We start from the raw sequence: 20,182 nt of genomic DNA, 5'->3' as shown, positions 1-20,182 counted from the left end.
TACAGCAAATCTTCCGCTGCAGCTCATACTCCCAGTGGCAAACTCGTTTTAAACCCCTGCTCATGTAAATGTATCCTAAAAACACTACACTACACTATAACACAAAATAAAAGGTAAAACACTACATATACATATACCCCCACACCAGGGACGTGCACAGACATTTTAGAGGGCAGGGGCTCAAGTAAAAAAAGAGGGCACTTCTCATAATTTAAAAAACGTCTTCCAGGGACACAGTGGACCTCCGGCCAGGCCCCCTTGACATTCCTAGTCCCATAAAAGTTGGTGCTTTTGTAAAATAAAGTCAAGAACAGTTTCTCTGAGGTCTGCCATGTGTATATACACTTTGGCTGTGCTGTCAGTCTTATTTACAGAAAACATGTGACAGCTGCCCTATAATATACTGTATTATAGAGGAGATTTATCAAAACCTGTGCAGAGAAAGAGCGGTGCAGTCGCCCATAGCAACCAATCAGATCGCTGCTTTCATTTTGCAGAAGGCTTTTCCTCTGCAAAGGTTTTAATAAATCTCCCCCTATATGCCCCGGTCTGAGCTCTATATGATAGAACGTGCTGCACTGTATCTGGCCTCACCCAGCACCCATCACCAATCACCCAGCACCCATCCCCAATCACCAATCACACAGCACCCATCCCCAATCACACGGCACCCATCCCCAATCACCAATCACACAGCACCCATCCCCAATCACCCAGCACCCATCCCCAATCACCCAGCACCCATCCCCAATCACCAATCACACAGCACCCATCCCCAATCACACAGCACCCATCCCCAATCACACAGCACCCATCCCCAATCACCCAGCACCCATCCCCAATCACCCAGCACCCATCTCCAATCACCCAGCACCTATCCCCAATCACCCAGCACCTATCCTCAATCACCCAGCACCTATCCCCAATCACCCAGCACCTATCCCCAATCCCCCAGCACCCATCCCCAATCCCCCAGCACCAATCACATAGCACCCATCCCCAATCACCCAGCACCTATCCCCAATCACCCAGCACCTATCCCCAATGACCCAGCACCTATTCCCAATCCCCCAGCACCCATCCCCAATCCCCCAGCACCAATCACATAGCACCCATCCCCAATCACCCATCACCTATCCCCAATCACCCATCACCCATCCCCAATCACCCAGCACCCATCCCCCACCTTATGCAGGAATCTCCACACAGCTCTGGTTCTTACACTGAAGAGATGGACACCACACTATACAAGTTGGCAAAAAAAGAATTATAAATATACAAAGACGGCCGGGCATAGCACAGCATACAGGATGGAGGCAGGGAAGCTCCGCCTCCATTGCGCACAAGACTGAATTCGCATACTAGCAATGTGGGGCAATACCTAGAAAACGGCTGCTCCACATTTAGTAAGTATAACATTATCTTTCTCCTGTTCTCCTGCACTGTAACCTAGTGTATTGGGTTTAGTGCGAGTAAACAGCCTGTCAGTTTCCCTTTAATTATATACCGTACCCCCCTTAATGATCTATATACTGTGCCACCATTCATCTATTAATTCATTATATACTGTGCCACCATTAATGAACTATATACTGTGCCACCATTAACCCTTTAAGGACCCGGGCTTTTTCCGTTTTTTCATTTTCAATTTTTCTTCCTTAAATTTAAAAAATCATAACTCTTTAAAATTTTCATCTAAAATTCTATGATGGCTTATTTTTTGCGTCACTAATTCTAATTTGTAATGACAGTCATTTTACCCAAAAATCTACAGTGAAACGGGAAAAAAAATCAATGTGCGACAAAATTGATGAAAAAACACAATTTTATAAGTTTTGGGGGCTTCCGTTTTTACGCAGTACATTTTTCGGCAAAAATGACACCTTATCTTTATTCTGTAGGTCCATACGGTTAAAATGATCCCCTACTTATATAGGTTTGATTTTGTCGTACTTCAGAAGAAAAATAATGAATACATGCAGGAAAATTTATACGTTTAAAATTGTCATTTTCTGAGCCCTATAACTTTTATTTTTCCGTGTTCAGGGCGGTATGAGGACTCATTTTTTGCGCCGTGATCTGAAGTTTTTAGCGGTACCATTTTTGTTCTGATCAGACTTTTTGATCATTTTTTATTCACTTTTTTGTGGTATAAAAAGTGATCAAAAATGTGCTATTTTGGACTTTGGAATTTTTTTTGCGTGTACGCCATTTAATGTGCGGTTTAAAAAGCGGTATATTTTTATAATTCGGACATTTCCGCACGTGGCGATACCACATATGTTTATTTTTATTCACACAGTTTTTTTTATTCTTGGAAATGCCGGGTGATTCAAACTTTTATTAGGGGAAGGGATAATTGAAAGGGTTAATGATTTTTTTACACTTTTCTTATGGAATATTATAGCTCCTATAGGGGGGGCTATAACATTGCATTTACTGATCTTTTACACTGATTGATCCATCTCCATAGGAATGGATCAATCAGTGTTTTCGGCGATTGAATGCTCATGCCTGGATCTCAGGCTTGAAGCATTCAATCGGCGATCGGACAGCGCAGGAGAAGGTAAGAAGACGGGCTGTACCAGTCATCTACTGGCTACCCAAGATACACCAGAGGCTGGAGGACCACCCAGAATGACATATTGTAATTTCTTCCATTATTGAGCTCTTAAATAAACCACTAAGGGAATTTGAGATCTACTCAATGTCATATACAACAAGATACAACAAACTTTTTGTCAAAAATATAACAGGTGGCGGTAGAATGCAATACACTGTATGTGACATTTCCTAATAAAGTGAAGCGTTAATGAAAGGTAAATGTCATCTGGTCCCATGACAGTGCCTGTAGGCGATCACCCTATGCCAGGGACTGTCTCTGCTGAATTTCTCTGTACTCCATCCAATAAGAATTATTTTGCTTACCTGATCAGTAGGAGGATTATACACAGACACCTGAGGCAATAGGACCAAGTGAGGATACAGTAAATAGATGCCGTGCCAATACGTTACATCACCCACATGGTACCAGGACGGCCGTAGTTGGGTGATTTTCTAACTTATCGTTACCCCTATGTCCTACAGACACATCTGTTTCCCTATCAAGGTCACAGAAAGGGTCTTCTTAGGTGTTAAAGGGTAGCTCCCACCATCCTATTTTAATTTTTTTTGCTAGCCCATGAAAATGTTCACTATGTATCATGTTCATGAAATATTGTATTGTATTCATTATATCCACTGTGTATTATGTTATTTATGTACTGTGCCTGTAAGATGGAAAGATGCAGTGTTAGCCAGGTGACCCTGTCTGCCTAATGAGAACCCCTAAATTGATGAGTATATAGTGTAGGGGAGGAGTTGCCCCAGTGTAAGTTCAGTTGGAGTTTGTAGTTAATGCTGACTACAGTGTGGAAAGGAGGTGGAACTCAAGTGTGGAGAATCCAGGGGGAAGCCTAAGAAAATATCTTCTCAAGTCAGCACCGCCATTCTGCAAGTGTTCACCCGTACAGCGGTGAGTCAAGCCCTGGCCGTGATAGTGATTGTACCTTGTCAGAACCCTAGTCAGCGCGGGATATCTTTCAGTCTAAAGTCGATATCAATCAAGTGGGTGAAAAGCTCCTTAAGTCCCAGCAAGGCAACAGGGCTCCCAAGGGTGACACTGTATCCCTTCTACTCTGCTCCGTACTGTGTGTTATACCATTTGCACCTGCTCAGTAAAAGACAGTTATCCGTAACCCAATGTTGGTGTGTTTCTATACCCCCCCCCCCCCCCCATGTCTGGCCCAGGAGAAGCTGTCTCTACCTTCGACCGTGTATTGGCTAACGGTGCTCTGGCATCACGAAGTGATGAGAATTCTTTGCACCCCTCTGTCACCACAATAATGTTAAGGTTCTTGTACACAAACAGCAAGATCCTCAATGGGCATTCTTTAAAATCTATATCTTTTATTGTATGATTGATAAGAAAGACTGACAAACTTTTAGCTAAACATACTCTTAATCATAGTCTGAGAATGTCCGAAATGTATCAGGTTCTAGTGTCTGTGCTTACCTGTTGTAGATGATGTGTCTGGCATTGGTTTGCAGCCACACTGATTTCAATTCCATCACTAAAACTATTTCTTAATACTGCTGACATTTCTCATTAATCCATTTGGCTTTGCAGAGAGAGGGTGTGGAGTTTTATCACTGAACCTGGTGATCTCATCAGGCTGCTAGTGCTGGAGGTTTCCCAGGTAAACTGATTAGACTTGGTGGTCAGTTAACATTATGTACAGTCTTAATTGCCGTGAGGCAAAAATGAATTGACAATTGAAATGTTTTATGACGAATTGAGGTCTTTATAAGGTTTTCACACATAACATTTTTCCTGCATTTCATCCAATTTTTCTAAATTGCGTTAAGAAGGACATGTTCTTACTGTCATTTGCTCATTTGCAGTAAATATGGGTTAAAAGAACATATTCTTACTGTCATTTGCAGTAAAATACAGTAGAGAGTAAGACGGCCAGGGAATGTTATTGTCAGGATCGGGCTAGGGATATTATTGGTTTGTTCTCAACCAGGATGCTCAGAACACACCTCCGGCAGTAAGAAGGGAAATATTTGGCCAAAGAGCCTGTGTGTACATGGGGGAAACATCCATAAGGTCAACCAAAAAAACACCCAAAGGACTCTCAGGCTGAGTGAAACAAGATTCTTTGGTCTGATGAAACCAACATTTAACTTGGGAACATCATGATGTCTAGAGAAAATTAGGCACTGCTCATCACCTGCCCAATACCATCCCTATAGTGATCATGGTGGGGGCAGCATCATGTCTGGAGGAAACCAGGTACTGCCCATCACCTGCCCAATACCATCCCTACAGTAATCATGGTGGGGGCAGCATCATGTCTGGAGGAAACCAGGCACTGCTCATCACCTGCCCAATACCATCCCTACAGTGATCATGGTGGGGGCAGCATCATGTCTGGGGGAAACCAGGTACTGCCCATCATCTGCCCAATACCATCCTTACAGTGATCATGGTGGGGGCAGCATCATGTCTGGGGGAAACCAGGCACTGCTCATCACCTGCCCCATACCATCCCTATAGTGATCATGGTGGGGGCAGCATCATGTCTGGGGGAAACCAGGCACTGCCCATCACCTGCCCAATACCATCCCTACAGTGATCATGGTGGGGGCAGCATCATGTCTGGAGGAAATCAGGCACTGCCCATCACCTGCCCAATACCATCCCTACAGTGATCATGGTGGGGCAGCATCATGTCTGGAGGAAACCAGGCACTGCCCATTGTTACGCCGAGCGCTCCGGGTCCCTGCTCCTCCCCGGAGCGCTTGCGGCGTGTTCCTCTCTGCAGTGCCCCGGTCAGACCCGCTGACCGGGAGCGCTGCACTGACACTGCCGGTGGGGATGCGATTTGCATAGCGGCATGCGCCCGCTCGCGAATCGCATCCCAAGCTACTCACCTGTCTCGGTCCCCGGCTGTCACATCCTGGCGCGCGCGGCTCCGCTCTCTAGGGCGCGCGCACCAGCTCTCTAAGATTTAAAGGGCCAGTGCACCACTGATTGGTGCCTGGCCCAATCACTGTAATTAGCTTCCACCTGCTCCCTGCTCATATAACCTCACTGCCCCTTCCCAGCATTGCCGGATCTTGTTGCCCTTGTGCCTAGAGAAAGCGTTTCCTGTGTTTGCCATACCAGTGTTTCCAGACCTTCTGCTATCTCCATTGACTACGAACCTTGCCGCCTGCCCTGACCTTCTGCTACGTCTGACCTCGCCTCTGTCTAGTCCTTCTGTCCCACACCTTCTCAGCAGTCAGCGAGGTTGAGCCGATGCTGGTGGATACGACCTGGTTGCTACCGCCGCAGCAAGACCATCCCGCTTTGCGGCGGGCTCTGGTGAATACCAGTAGCAACCTAGAACCGGTCCACCGGTACGGTCCACACCAATCCCTCGCTGACACAGAGGATCCACATCCAGCCTGCCGAATCCTAACACCGATCACCTGCCCAATACCATCTCTACAGTGATCATGGTGGGGGCAGCATAATGTCTGGAGGAAACGAGGTACTGCCCATCACCTGCCCAATACCATCCCTACAGTGATCATGGTGGGGGCAGCATCATGTCTGGAGGAAACCAGGTACTGCCCATCACCTGCCCAATACCATCCCTACAGTGATCATGGTGGGGGCAGCATCATGTCTGGAGGAAACCAGGCACTGCCCATCACCTGCCCAATACCATCCCTACAGTGATCATGGTGGGGGCAACATCATGTCTGGAGGAAACCGGGCCCTGCCCATCACCTTCCCAATACCATCCTTATAGTGAAGCATTTTTCATTTCAAAATTTAGCTGTAATACTACACGTAGCTTGTAGAAAACTGTGGTGCTGTTTCTGGACAAAAGATGTCATCTTGTTCTTATCCTGTACAACATAAGCATTTGGGTCCCAGCTTTATACCAAGTGAACACAGGACACAATGTGCAGATCTATTGTACTTTATGTGAGACATGGAAGCAACAGAAGTCATGGAGAGAGATTATGAAGAATCGGGAAAGTAGAGGAAACAAAATCATCAGGGGGGAAATTCACTGTGAGGACTCGGCCGGTCCTGGTCAGGAATCTATTGTGGAGCCTGAAAGAGAAAAATAACTGTCAGGATCCGGACTGGTATGCAGAGAGGACACTGGAGGTGGATCCTCTGTGTCAGTGAGGTGATGGCGTGGGCCGTACCAGGGGAACGGAATCTAAGGGGTTACTGGTCTTCACCAGAGCCCTCCGCAAAGCGGGATGGACTTGCAACGGCAGGTTACCCCCAGGTCGTTCCACCCGATAGCGACTCAACCCCACTGACAGCTGAGACAGGCGCGGTACACAAGGACAAGGCAAGAGCAAGGTCGGACGTAGCAGAAGGTCAGGGCAGGCAGCAATGGTTCGTAGTCAGGGGCAACGGCAAGGGTCTGGATACACAGGCTTGGGATACACAAAACGCTTTCTCAGGGCACTAGGGCAACAAGATCCGGCAAGGACAGGAAGGGGCAGTGGGTTTTTATAAGGAATGGGAGTGATACAACTGATTGGGCCAGGCACCAATTAGTGGTGCACTGGCCCTTTAAATTTCAGAGAGCCGGCGGCAGTAACAGTGCAGCGCTCCCGGTCAGCGGTTCTGACCGGGGCGCTGCAGACAGAAGAACGCTGCGAGCGCTCCGGGGAGGAGCAGGGACCCGGAGCGCTCAGCGTAACAGTACCCCCCTTAGGTCTCCCCCTCTTTTTGGAGCCCAGGAATCTGCGGACAAGCTCCTTGTCAAAAATGTTGGCATCAGGTTCCCAGGACCTCTCTTCAGGGCCACAATTCTCCCAATCAATTAAAAAAAATATTTTACCTTGGACGATCTTGGAGGCAAGGATCTCTTTGACAGCGAAGACATCAGAGGAGCCAGAAACAGGAGAAGGAACAGTAACCTTGGGAGAAAAGCGGTTAAGCACAAGAGGTTTGAGAAGAGACACATGGAAAGAGTTAGGAATGCGAAGAGAAGAAGGAAGATAAAGTTTGCAAGAGACAGAATTAATTTGATTCTTGATTTTAAAAGGACTGAGGTAGCGAGGACCCAACTTGTAGCTAGGGACACGAAAGCGTATGTATTTTACAGAGAGCCACACTTTATCCCCAGGGAGAAAGACAGGAGGAGTTCTTCTCTTTTTATCTGCATGTCTCTTCATTCGAGACGAGGCCAGTAGGAGTGACTTTTGAGTCTCCTTCCAGATAGCGGAGAAGTCCCGGGTTACTTCATCCACGGCAGGAACTCCAGAAGAAGTGGGAATGGGGGCAGAGGGTGACGGCCGTACACCACAAAGTATGGGGATTTGGCGGAGGATTCAGAATTTTTGAAATTGTACGAGAATTCAGCCCAGGGCAGAAGGTCGACCCAATCATCTTGGCGGGAGGAGACAAAATGTCGCAAGTAGTCACCAAGAATCTGGTTTACTCTTCACACTTGTCCATTGGATTGGGGGTGATAGGAGGACGAGAAATTTAATTTGATCTTTAATTGATTACAGAGAGCTCTGCAAAATTTTGACACAAATTGAACGCCTCTATCCGAGACGATATGCGTGGGAAGCCCGTGAAGACGAAAAATCTGCAGAAAAAATTGCTTCGCCAACTGTGGCGCAGAAGGAAGGCTTGGAAGCGGAATGAAGTGAGCGATTTTGGAAAAACGATCAACGACCACCCAGATGACGGTGTTGCCATGGGATACGGGAAGATCTGTAATGAAATCCATGGCAATTTGGGACCATGGTTGCTCAGGGATGGGCAAAGGATGGAAGAGTCCAGCAGGCTTCTGGCGAGGAGTTTTATCCTGGGCACAAACAGTACAAGCCCGAACAAAATCAGTAACGTCACCCTCCAGTGTAGGCCACCAATACAGATGGGAGATTAGCTGAATGGACTTTTTAATGCCAGCATGACCAGCCAGGTGAGAAGAATGCCCCCATTTGAGGATCCTGAGGTGAAGGCGTGGAGGAACAAAAGTCTTTCCAGGGGGGGTTTGCCCCAGTGAGGCTGGAGCAGAGGAGACCAGGCACTCAGGTGGTATAATATGCTGCAGAGGGGCTTCAGACTTGGAGGTATCAGAGGAACGAGAAAGGGCGTCAGCTCTGACATTCTTGTCAGCGGGACGGAAGTGTATCTCGAAGTTGAAGCGGGTAAAAAACAACGACCATCTAGCCTGGCGAGGATTCAGACGCTGAGTGGACTGGAGGTAAGACAAATTCTTGTGGTCAGTGTAAATGACAATGGGGTGTTTGGAACCCTCCAAAAGATGTCTCCACTCCTCGAGTGCTAACTTGATGGCCAGGAGTTCACGATCTCCAATAGAGTAGTTCTTTTCTGCCGGAGAGAATGTCTTTGAGAAAAAAACACAAGTAATGTTACGTCCGGTAGCGTTTTTTTTGCAGAAGTATGGCTCTGGCTCCGACTGAGGAAGCATCTACTTAGAGGAAGAATGGTTTCAGCGAATCAGGTCTGGACAAAATTGGTGCAGAGGCGAAGGCAGCTTTGAGACGTTTGAAGGCCTCATCCGCTTGTGGAGGCCACGACTTTGGATTAGCTTTCTTCCTAGTCAGAGCTACAATAGGGGCCACAATGGGGGAGAAGTGGGGAATAAACTGTCGATAATGGTTGGAGAATCCCAGGAAGCGTTGGATAGCTCGGAGTCCAGAAGGGCATGGCCAATCCAAAACCGCCGACATTTTATCTGGATCCATTTGAAGCCCTTTGCCAGAGACTAGGTAACCGAGGAAAGGAAGACTGTTGCATTCAAAGAGACATTTTTCAAATTTAGCGTACAGGTGGTTTTCACTGAGTCTTTGGAGCACTTGACGGACATGACGACGGTGTTCCTTTAAGTTAGAGGAAAAAATCAATAAGTCCCGAAAGATCTCATTAACAAAGTCCTGGAAGACTGCAGGAGCGTTGCAGAGCCCAAAGGGCATAACTAGATATTCAAAATGTCCATCTCTGGTATTGAAAGCGGTTTTCCACTCATCACCTTTACGGATGCGAATAAGATTATACGCGCCCCTTAAGTCCAGTTTGGTGAAGATACTTGCTCAGCGTAGACGGTCAAAGAGTTCGGAGATCAAAGGCAGGGGATAGCGGTTTTTGATGGTAATCTTGTTTAAACCGCAGTAGTCAATACATGGGCGTAAGGATCCATCCTTTTTAGAAACAAAGAAGAACCCCGCTCCAGCAGGGGATGAGGATTTCCGAATAACACCTCTCTTTAGGTTCTCCTGGATATACTCCGTCATGGCTTGAGTCTCTGGGGCTGACAGAGGGTAAATCCTGCCACGGGGCGGAGTGGTACCAGGAAGAAGGTCAATGGGACAATCATAAGGTCTATGTGGAGGTAAGACCTCTGCTTGCTTTTTGCAGAATACATCTGAATAGTCCTGGTAAGCCTTGGGAAAGCCCAGTAAAGAAGAAGCCTCAGGGTTTGACTAGTGGAAGCAGATGTGAGACATCGCTTGTGACAAGAAGGACCACAACTTTTGATCTCCCCGGTGGTCCAGTCGAGGGTAGGAGCATGACGCTGGAGCCACGGCAAGCCGAGAAGAATTTCAGAGCAGAGGTGCAATTAGGCAGAACGAAAAATTTAATTTTTTCATGGTGAAGTCCAATGCTCATGGGCAGTTGTTCAGTGCGGTAGCGCACAGTGCAGTCCAATTTCTCTCTGTTTACTGAAGAGATAAAGAGCGGCTTGACGAGACGGGTTACTGGAATACTGAACCTATTAACGAAAGAGGCCAAGATAAAGTTTCCTGCAGAACCTGAGTCCAAGAAGGCCACTGCTGAGAAGGAGCAGTTGGCAGAAGGAGAAATCCGCACAGGTACAGTCAGACGTGGAGGGGCAGAATTCACACCAAGTGTTGTTTCACCCTTGTGAACTAGGTGCGTGCGTTTCTCCTGACGCGGAGGGCGGATAGGACAGTCTTTTAGGAAATGTTCGGTACTAGCACAGTACAGGCACAAATTCTCGTTTTGGCGGCGAGTCCTCTCTTGTAGGGTCAGGCGAGACCGATCCACTTGCATAGCCTCCTCAGCGGAAGGCACAGGAACAGATTGCAAAGGACGTTGGAAGAGAGGAGCCTGGGAGAAAATCCGCCTGGTGCGAACAAGATCCTTTTCCTGACGAAGTTCCTGGTGTCTTTCCGAGAAACGCATGACGATGCGGGTGGCCAAATGGATGAGTTCTGACAGATTAGCAGGAATTTCTCGTGCGGCCAGGACATCTTTGATGTTACTGGATAAGCCTTTCTTGAAGGTCGCGCAGAGGGCCTCATTATTCCAGGATAGCTCTGAGGCGAGGGTGTGGAACTGGATGGCGTATTCACCCACAGAAGAACTCCCTTGGACAAGGTTCAGCAAAGCAGTCTCGGCTGAGGAAGCCCGGGCTGGCTCCTCAAAAACACTACGTACTTCAGAGAAGAAGGACTGGATAGTAGCGGTGGCGGGATCGTTGCGGTCCCAAAGCGGTGTGGCCCATGACAAGGCCTTTCCATACAGGAGACTGACCACGAAAGCCACCTTAGACCGTTCAGTAGGGAATTGGTACGACATCATCTCCAGATGTAGGGAACACTGGGACAAGAATCTACGGCACAGTTTAGAGTCCCCATCAAACTTGTCTGGAAGAGACAGGTGGAAACTGGGAGCAGCCACTCGCTGTGGAGGAGATGCAGTAGCTGGCGGAGGAGATGGTTGCTGTAGTTGTGGCTGAAGCTGTTGCAGCATAGCGGTCAGTTGAGTCAGCTGCTGTCCTTGTTGCGCGATCTGCTCTGATTGCTGGGCGACCACGGTGGTTAGGTCAGCGACACTAGGCAGCGGGACCTCAGCGGGATCCATGGCCGGATCTACTGTCAGGATCCGGACTGGTATGCAGAGAGGACACTGGAGGTGGATCCTGTGTGTCAGTGAGGTGATGGCGTGGGCCGTACCAGGGGAATGGAATCTAAGGGGTTACTGGTTTTCACCAGAGCCCGCCGCAAAGCGGGATGGACTTGCAGCGGCAGGTAACCCCCAGGTCGTTCCACCTGAGACTCAACCCCACTGACAGCTGAGACAGTCGCGGTACACAGGGACAAGGCAAGAGCAAGGTCGGACATAGGAGAAGGTCAGGGCAGGCAGCAATGGTTCCTAGTCAGGGTCAACGGCAAGGGTCTGGATACACAGACTTGGGATACACAAAACGCTTTCTCAGGGCACTAGGGCAACAAGATCCGGCAAGAACAGGAAGGGGCAGTGGGTTTTTATAAGGAATGGGAGTGATACAACTGATTGGGCCAGGCACCAATTAGTGGTGCACTGGCCCTTTAAATTTCAGAGAGCCGGAACGCGCCGGGACATGACAGCAGGGGAACGGGACAGGTGAGATGATTGGGATGCAACCCGCGGACGGGCACGTCCCGCTACGCGGATCGCATCCCCGCCGGCAGTAACAGTGCAGCGCTCCCGGTCAGCGGGTCTGACCGGGGCGCTGCAGACAGAAGAACGCCGCGAGCGCTCCGGGAAGGAGCAGGGACCCGGAGCGATCGGCGTAACAATAACATTAGGAGCTGATTTACTTATTTGCTATTAAAAAAAAAATCTCTTTACGGTGGGGTCACCTTGTGGGTGTAATCAGCCCCAAGAAGTATTTACCCCCTTAAGGTTATGTTTACACCTCAGAATGTCCGCACAGAAAATCTCCATGCGGACATTCCGGAGTCTGCAGGCGCCGACATGATATGCCAGCGCTTGGACCGCACAGGAATGTGCCATCTCATAGACGGCAGTGCATTTCGTGCGGTGTCCACAGAAAGAATGAACAGGTTTATTCGTTCTGCAGACACTGAAAACAGAATTTCCCCCAGGACTCTGCTGCAGCACAATCTTCGTGCTGAATTTTAATGTGGAATCTGGCACGGAAATTCCAACGTGTGAACATAGCCTTACTGAAAATTTATGTAGCTTTTGAGTGAATAAAACTGTTGCCTGACATAGTCCACAAGATCACAAACAGCCCAATGTATTCCTTTGGACTGCAGCTGTAGCTCAATGTAGCCTTAGAATTAATTTTTTACCATGACTCTGAGGCTCCAGCTCCCACATTCATCTATAAAAATAGAGACCAACACGAAAAAGGTCAACACGAAGGTCAAATCCCCAAACTTCACAACTCTGCAAATAGTACATATATATATATATATATATATATATATATATATATATATATATATATATATATACACATATATATACATACATATATATAGATATATGGTGATCATTGAAGGAACTGTACAAAACATGACATCACAAGAAACCCCAAACCTATGAAGAGGGGGAGGCATAGGATGTGTACCCTAGTGGTCGCTATGGTGGCCCTGACAATAGAAACCTCTAGAAATCAATGTAAGGGTGTGAGGTGAGGAGACGTTTATGGAAGGAAACAGTCAAGTTTTTCTATTTCTGTGTGACCCCCTTTACTAGGGACATTAAATATGGATCAATGACTTTAAACCAGAGGTGAGTATTAGTACAGTAACTTGGGCTATATATGTATCTATTAGATCGGTCTTCAATTAGTTCAGTCTGGCCTAGCTAGTTCTGCTTCCAAACTGCTTCCTTTGCCCATTAAAAATACATAGGAGACCTCATCCTGGACTTTGTCGGTTAACCACTACACAGTTTAAGGGGAATTCATTTGGTATGATTTATCAGATTGCTGATCTGTTATATTCAGATTCGGCTGAAGTTACTGTAGTATTCCCCAAATAGGGGTGAGCCAGCACTTGAATAAAAATTTGTCCTTTATTAGAAAAAGTTAAAAGTCCATATAGGAGGCAAGAAAACATGAAAACTAGAACAACATTAGCATGAATGCAGCGAGGAGAAACCTCACACCGCTGATGCATTTCAGGTCCTAAGACCAGTCATGGCATACATATCAAACCACTTTGCCCCTTTATATAGTAAACGGAACCAGCCCAAAAGCAAAGGGCAGATCCGGAACTTTTCAAGGAAAACCCAACTTTATTGTCCTAAGTACAAAAGGATAAAAACAATAAAACAAGGAATTTGCAAGAAAAAGAAAACCAAGATGCAAAAGATAATAATGTCAAATTAAATCAGTTCTGTTGTTTAAACCATAGGGATTTATGTTATTGAATAAATATATCCACATGATTTCTGTATTTCGTAAATAATGGACAAGATCACTTCCTCTATTATTAGGAGTAACCCTTTCTAGAGCTGGAAATTTAAGCATAGCATCACCATTTTGCACAGCTAGAAAATGTTTGGATACGTTGGACATATTATTAACGGGCCGTCCCATTGCCTGACAGATGTGTTCCTGTAATCTCTTTTTCAGGGGCTGTTTAGCGCCTATGTAAACTAGTGAGCAAGCAGTACAAGAAATTTTATAAACTACAAATTTAGAATTTGAAATTATGAATGAAATTATGAATTTTGTTATCGATAGTACCCTGAATTATAGTGCACATACAGATTGTGCTGCAGATTCACGGTGAGATCTTCCACCTGTCGCAATTATTATGGCAAGGGACCTCCATTAACGTTCCCCCGTTATTGCGCCGCTAAGGGACCTCCAAATATGTGGAGCCCATTTTAGTGCTGCTAATGGGACAAGGTCATGACGCCAATATGACCTATAGTCACCAAGAGGCAAAATATGTGACCTGTCTGGCTCCTCATGGCCTCTTAGGTAACTTCTAGGGAAAGGCTTATTGTCCCATGATACCTTTTATCCCTCATAGAGCTTCCATGCAGGTCCCCCTTCTCTTAGAAGATTATATTATTACATGATAACTACTGGTGTCCTCTGCCCTGCCATGTGCCCCCCTTTATGTGGGGATATATTTATGAGCATAGCTTTTATGACGAATGCCCCTGGGTATGGAACTCTTGACCAACAGGGACATAGGCAGCTGTTATGTTATACTTAACCCCTTAAGGACAATGGACGTACTCCTACGCCCCCGTTTCCGAGTCCTTAAGGACCGAGGACGTAGGAGTACGTCCTGTCCATTCCCGGTCCCCCGCCGGTAGCCGGAGGGGAGCCGGTGCCCGATGCCTGCTGAAATCGTTCAGCAGGCATCGCGGCATATCGCCCAGGGGGATCATTATGCCCCCCTATGTCGGCGATGGCCGCAGATCGCTGGACAATTCAGTCCAGCGATCTGCGGCGATTCCGGGTCAATCGGGTCTCCAGTGACCCGGTGACCCGGAATTACTGGCTGATCGGGGCCTCCAGCTGTTGCAAAACTACAACTCCCAGCATGCACTGGTAGACCGTACATGCTGGGAGTTGTAGTTTTGCAACAGCTGGATGTTCCCCCCCCAATGTGAATGTACAGGGTACACTCACATGGGCGGAGGATTACAGTAAGTATCCGGCTGCAAGTTTGAGCTGCGGCAAATTTTCTGCTGCAGCTCAAACTGCCAGCGAGAAACTACTGTGAACCCCCCACCCGTGCGACTGTACCCTAAAAACACTACACTAACACAAAATAAAATAAAAAGTAAAAAACACTACATATACACATTCCCCTACACAGCCCCCCTCCCCAATAAAAATGAAAAACGTCTGGTATGCCACTGTTTCCAAAACGGAGCCTCCAGCTGTTGCAAAACGACAACTCCCAGTATTGCCGGACAGCCGTTGACTGTCCAAGCATGCTGGGACTTTTACAACAGCTGGAGGCACCCTGTTTGGGAATCACTGGCGTAGAATACCCCTATGTCCACCCCTATGCAAGTCCCTAATTTAGGCCTCAAATGCGCATGGCGCTCTCACTTTGGAGCCCTGTCGTGTTTCAAGGCAACAGTTTAGGGCCACATATGAGGTATCGCCGTACTCGGGAGAAATTGTGTTACAAATTTTGGGGGTTATTTTCTGCTATTACCCTTTTTAAAAATGTAAAATTTTTGGGAAACCAAGCATTTTAGGTAAAAATGTTTTTATTTTTTTTTTACATATGCAAAAGTTGTGAATCACCTGTGGGGTATTAAGGTTCACATTACCCCTTGTTACGTTCCCCGAGGGGTCTAGTTTCCAAAATAGTATGCCATGTGTTTTTTTTTTTTTGCTGTCCTGGCACCAGAGGGGCTTCCTAAATGCGGCATGCCCCCAGAGCAAAATTTGCTTTCAAAAAGCCAAATGTGACTCCTTCTCTTCTGAGGCCTGTAGTGCGCCAGCAGAGTACTTTTCACCCCCATATGGGGTGTTTTCTGAATCGGAAGAAATTGGGCTTCAAATTTTGGGGGGTATTTTCTGCTATTATCCTTTTTAAAAATGTAAAATTTTTGGGAAACCAAGCATTTTAGGTAAAACATTTTTTTTTTTTTTACATATGCAAAAGTCGTGAATCACCTGTGGGGTATTAAGGTTCACTTTACCCCTTGTTACGTTCCCCGAGGGGTCTAGTTTCCAAAATGGTATGCCATGTGTTTTTTTTTTGCTGTCCTGGCACCATAGGTGCTTCCTAAAGGTGACATGCCCCCCAAAAACCATTTGTTGCTCCTTCCCTTCTGAGCCCTCTACTGCTCCCGCCGAACAATTAACATAGACATATGATGTATGTGCTTACTCGAGAGAAATTGGGTTTCAAATACAAGTAAAAATTTTCTCCTTTCTACCAATTGCAAAAATTGGGTCTTCAAGAACATGCGAGTGTAAAAAATTAAGATTGTGATTTTTCTCCTTCACTTTTCTGCTATTCCTGTGAAATACCTAAAGGGTTAATACACTTATTGAATGTCATTTTGAATACTTTGAGGGGTGTAGTTTTTATAATGGGGTCATTTATGGGGTATTTCTAATATGAAGACCCTTCAAATCCACTTCAAACCTGAACTGGTCCCTGAAAAATAGCGAGTTTGAAAATTTTGTGAAAAATTTCCAAATTGCTGCTGAACTTTGAAGCCCTCTGGTGTCTTCCAAAAGTAAAAACTCATAAATTTTATGATGTAAACATAAAGTAGACATATTGTATATGTGAACCCAAAAATGTTTTATTTTAAATATCCATTTTCCTTACAAGCAGAGAGCTTAAAAGTTAGAAAAATGCAAAATGTTCATTTTTTTCATCAAATTTTGGGATTTTTCACCAAGAATTGCAAAAAACGGTCTGGTCCTTAAGGTGTAAAATGGCCTGGTCCTTAAGGGGTTAAAGGGGTACTCCCGTGGAAAACTTTTTTTTTTTTTTTTAAATAAACTGGTGCCAGAAAGTTAAACATATTTGTAAATCACTTCTATTAAAAAATCTTAATCCTTCCAGTACTTTTTAGGGGCTGTATACTAAAGAGAAATCCAAAAAAGAAATGCATTTCCTGTGATGTCATGACCACAGTGCTCTCTGCTGACCTCTGCTGTCCATTATAGGAACTGGAGAAAATCTCTATAGCAAACATATGCTTCTCTGGACAGTTCCTAAAATGGACAGCAGAGGTCAGCAGAGAGCACTGTGGTCAGGACATCACAGGAAATGCATTTCTTTTTGGATTTCTCTTTAGTATACAGCCCCTAAAAAGTACTGGAAGGATTAAGATTTTTTAATAGAAGTGATTTACAAATCTGTTTAACTTTCTGGCACCAGTTGATTTAAAAAAAAAGTTTTCCACAGGCGTACCCCTTTAAAGGGGTACTCCGCCCCTAGACATCTTATCCCCTATCCAAAGGATAGGGGATAAGATGTCAGATCGCCGAGGTCCCACTGCTGGGGACCCCGGGGATCGCTGCTGCAGCACCCCGCTATCATTACTGTGCAGAGCGAGATCGCTCTGCACGTAATGACGGGCAATACAGGGGCCGGAGCATTGTTACGTCACAACTCCGCCCCTCGTGACGTCACGGCCCGCCCCTGTCAATACAAGTCTATGGGAAGGGGGCGTGGCGGTCGTCATGCCCCCTGCCATAGACTTGCATTAAGGGGACGGGCCGTGATGTCATGATGGGCAGAGCCATGATGTCACGCTTCTCCGGCCCCTGTATCGCCCATCATTATGCACAGAGCGAACTCGCTCTGTGCAGTAATGATGGCGGGGTGCCGCAGCAGTGATCCCCGGGGTCCCCAGCATTGGGACCGCGGCGATCTAACATCTTATCCCCTTTGGATAGAGGATAAGATGCCAGGGGCGGAGTACCCCTTTAAGAATATGCAACACTAGGCATTAATATGAGGAACAATAGAATAACTATGTGCAATTCTAAAACTCTATTAAAGGGGTATTCCAGGCAAAAAGTTTTTTATATATCAACTGGCTCCGGAAAGTTAAACAGATTTGTAAATTACTTCTATTAAAAAATCTTAATCCTTCCTATAGTTATTAGCTTCTGAAGTTTTCTGTCTAACTGCTCAATGATGATGTCACGTCCCGGGAGCTGTGCATGATGGGAGAATATCCCCATAGAAGCTGCATAGCTCCCGGGACGTGACATCATCATTGAGCAGTTAGCCAGAAAACAACAACTCAACTTCAGAAGCGAATAACTATTGGAAGGATTAAGATTTTTTAATGGAAGTAATTTACAAATCTGTTTAACTTTCCGGAGCCAGCTGATATATATAAAAAAGTTTTGGCCTGGAATACCCCTTTAAATATGAGAATAACATGTTATGGCTGATACTGTGTACAGCTAATTATATGCAGAGTATAAATATAAAATATATGTTTGTGTTTTGCACATTTTATATTCGATTAAATAACATATATTATTTCGGTATTTAGGGTTAATCTTCGAATAGATATGCTTAAACATGGCTGCCAGGGTCAAAATGGAGAATAATGTCTCTCTGCCTGATCTAGTCAGAACGCATGACACACCGCATGTGAAAGTAACCTTATATACTTGTCTTTTTATTCACTTTGTGCATTAGATGATGTTACTTGTATTATACCACATGGCCACTGAAGCAAGAACAATACTGATAATACTGCTCTGCTACAGAGTTTGGAACAATTGGTGATGTCAGAGACTTTTCATTCAGCCTGCAAAAACAACCTTTAAAGGTACAGTGACCAAATATTCCTTTATTTTTTTGCGCGTACGCCATTGACCATGCGGTTTAATTAATGATATATTTTTATAGTTCGGACATTTACGTACGCGGCGATACCCCATATGTTTATTTTTATTTGCACAGTTTTTTTTATGGGAAAAGGGGGGTGATTTAAACTTTTATTAGGGAAGGGGTTACCGTAAATGACTTTTATAAACTTTTTTTTTTTGCAGTGTTATAGCTCCCATAGGGGGCTATAACACTGCACACACTGATCAACATGCATGGATCAATGTAATAGGTGATTGATTGCTCAAGCCTGTAGCTAAGGCTTGGAGCAATCAAAGCCGGTCGGACGCGACGGAGCAAGGTAAGGGGGCCTCCGCTTGCGTCCTAGCTGATCGAGACATCACTATTTTATCGCGATAGTCCCAATCAGCCCGACTGAGCTGCCAGGATCTGTGCCGCGCGCTATTAGCCCAGGGTCCCAACTATGAATAGCAGCCGGGACCGACATGGTGTGATGCAGGGTCATAGCGTGACCCGTTTTAAACACCAGGTGCAGGGCGTACAGGTACACCCTGCGTCCTTTAGAGGTTAAAAGAAGTAACTTTCTGGAGCCAGTTGATATAAAACTTTCTGGAGCCAGTTGATATAAAACTTTCTGGAGCCAGTTGATATAAAAATAAAGTTTTTTTTTCCTGGAATACCCCTTTAACCCCTTCAGGACACAGGGCACACTGGTACGCCCTGACAGACCGGGATGCCTGCTAAAATCATTCAGCAGACAACCCGTGCAAACCCCTGGGGGTCCTGAGATCAGCGATTTGCAGCGATTCCAGGCTGATCGGGTCTGTGGTGAACCGATCGCCGGAAAATAGGAATGATCGGAGCTGTCAGAGACAGCTCCAACCATCCTGAAGGATAGGAGTGAGGTGGAAGGGGTGCCACTACCTCCTATCCCATGCCATTGGTCGGTTAGGACTGACCGACCATTGGCAGTTGAATGCGGGGGGGGATTAAAGTTGAAATCCCACTCTGCTTGCCCCTGGATGTCTGGGCAGAGTGGGGGAAAGATGGCGGCAGGTGCCGGAGCATTTCAGGATGGCGAGGGACCAGCGATTGCAGCAGGATCGGCGGCAGTAAGGAGGCAGCAGTGGAGGCAGCAGTGAAGATCAGTGGTAAGTGATTTTCACTGATGCCTTCTAGGAGTTGCCAAACTACAACTCCCAGCATGCCCAGAGAGTCCAGGCATGCTTGGAGTTGTAGTTCTGTAACATCTGGCCCTTCAGCTGTTGCAGAACTACAGCTCCCAGCATGCCTGGACAGTCTGGGGATGCTTGCAGTTGAAGTTTTGCAACATCTGGAGGGCTACAGTTTTGACACTACTACACAGTGGTCTCCAAACTGTTTTCCTCCAGTTGTTGCATAACTACAACTCCCAACATGTCCTTTGGCTGTCTGGGCATGCTGGTTTTGCAACAACTGGAGGCACACTGGTTGGGAAACAGGCTATATTCACAAGGGCTGGAGTTTACAGCAGGTTTGCAGTTTGTGGCTGCAAGTTTGAGATGCAGCAAATCTTCCACTGCAG

At 46.2% G+C, this 20,182-nt stretch overlaps 1 protein-coding gene across 4 annotated transcripts in view; it reads left to right on the top strand.

Annotated features, from left to right (window-relative positions):
• LOC130297721 (urotensin-2 receptor-like) overlaps positions 1–20,182 on the top strand; it is a 645,128-nt gene that overhangs the window by 273,465 nt on the left and 351,481 nt on the right. For all 4 annotated transcript variants that reach the window (XM_056550501.1, XM_056550499.1, XM_056550500.1 and 1 more), the window contains exons 6-7: positions 4,169–4,238; positions 18,466–18,598. The gene's annotated coding sequence lies outside the window, so the exon portion shown is untranslated. The remainder of the gene's footprint in view (positions 1–4,168; positions 4,239–18,465; positions 18,599–20,182) is intronic.

This window comes from Hyla sarda, chromosome 13, assembly GCF_029499605.1.
Source record: "Hyla sarda isolate aHylSar1 chromosome 13, aHylSar1.hap1, whole genome shotgun sequence".
Lineage (NCBI taxonomy): Eukaryota > Metazoa > Chordata > Amphibia > Anura > Hylidae > Hyla > Hyla sarda.
This window is presented reverse-complemented; position numbering and strand designations above follow the sequence as displayed.